Raw genomic sequence first — 2,057 nt, 5'->3', positions numbered from 1 at the left:
AAAAGCTAAGTCACGACTCAATCCTCATGGTTTATATATGCCTTTGCCTGTACCTAGTGTTCCTTGGGAGGATATATCTATGGACTTTGTTTTAGGTTTTGATAGAGGAACACTAGGTACAGGCAAAGGCATATATAAACCATGAGGATTGAGTCGTGACTTAGCTTTTTGACATGTAGTGCATCGAGCAACAAAACGCTCAACATCCCGTCTCATCTTTGGCCAAAAGAAATGTGTAGCAAGTACGTCCTCCGTCTTCTTCACGCCAAAGTGTCCCATTAATCCTCCTCCATGCGCCTCCTGCAACAACAAAAGACGAACGGAGCTAGCTGGAATGCATAGCTTGTTAGCACGAAACACAAATCCATCGTTAACAACAAACTTGTTCCACATTCTTCCTTCTTTACAATTCTGCATTACATCTTTAAAATCAGCATCATGCACATATTGATCTTTGATGGTCTCCAAACCAAATATTTTGAAGTCAAGTTGTGAAAGCATAGTATAGCGACGAGACAATGCATCAGCAATAACATTTTCTTTTCCCTTCTTGTGTTTAATGACATAAGGGAAAGTCTCAATGAATTCAACCCATTTAGCATGTCTATGTGATAGAGGCGAGGGTCCCGATCTTTCGATGAGATGATAACTATCGATTTGGTGGAGGAGACTTTGACGATCCGACTACAAACGTGCACGACGTTGCGCCTTAGCAATCGCTAAACCAATCTCCTGAGGTTACTGACGATGATGGAAGCACGGTCAGCCTGACCACGAAGGTCTATTCCTGCAAGCAATCGAAGAACGAGCAAGAATATGATAAAGCAATCTGAATATTGCAAATATATATGAAGTATTGATAATGGTGGGGATCCGGAAGCGGTCTTGGTCTGGTCGTTGGACACAAACGAAGTACACGAAGTTGCAATGGCTAACTTTTAACTAAACAAATCCCAAGGAAAAGCTACTAGATGGATCTACTTATATGGGAGCAAGGGGTGGCGGCCAAGGAGGTGGGAGGACGTCCCAAGGCAGCCTAAAACTAAATCTAGGTCGTACAAGGCCAATGGGCCCAAGTGGAGGTGATGTAACACCTTTGGACTTGTAGTTTGACTCGGATTCTGCTGCAGCATCAGATTGTTTCGTCCACAACTCAACGCTCCGGACGAATTTGAAGGTGATTCCAATTGGGTTGGAAAGTGCACGAAATCTAGTTTCCAACAAAAAAAGAATCACCCAATTCGGAGTCCGTATGAAAAACTTGTGTCCGTTTTGAGTCAGGTGTGTCTGTGCAGTCCGAATCTGAATCCAGAACGTGAGAGACTTGGACTCTATCTTCTCTTGGGCCAAAAGTGACGTGAGAGAACTTTTTGGACAGCAAATAAACATCTCTTTCTTCCTTATCTTCATATGTGGATTGTACAAATGTCCCATACACCTACAATTAGACAAAACACAAAAGTGTGTGAAGTATTTTTGTTCTGGATAACATAAATAGATTATTGAATAGTTTGCACTAGAAATCACCTGACAAATATGCATATATGCAATATTTTTGGTCATATTCAAGGTAGTCATGTCCTCATCACCATGCAAGCGAATAATTTCACGAAAGAACAAATCAGCAACATTAACAGCATCATCGCTTTTATGACATGGTATAAAGTGTGCCATTTTCGAGAATCTATCCACGACAACAAATATGCTATCCCTCCCCTTCTTTGTTCGAGGTAAACCTAAAACAAAGTCCATAGATATATCCTCCCAAGGAACACTAGGTACAGGCAAAGGCATATATAAACCACGAGGATTGAGTCGTGACTTAGCTTTTTGACATGTAGTGCAGCGAGCAATAAAACGCTCAACATCCCGTCTCATCTTTGGCCAAAAGAAATGTGTAGCAAGTACGTCCTCCGTCTTCTTCACGCCAAAGTGTCCCATTAATCCTCCTCCATGCGCCTCCTGCAACAACAAAAGACGAACGGAGCTAGCTGGAATGCATAGCTTGTTAGCACGAAACACAAATCCATCGTTAACAACAAACTTGTTCCACATTC

Source organism: Triticum dicoccoides, chromosome 7B, assembly GCF_002162155.2.
Source record: "Triticum dicoccoides isolate Atlit2015 ecotype Zavitan chromosome 7B, WEW_v2.0, whole genome shotgun sequence".
NCBI lineage: Eukaryota > Viridiplantae > Streptophyta > Magnoliopsida > Poales > Poaceae > Triticum > Triticum dicoccoides.
Note: the sequence above shows the minus strand (reverse complement) of the source record.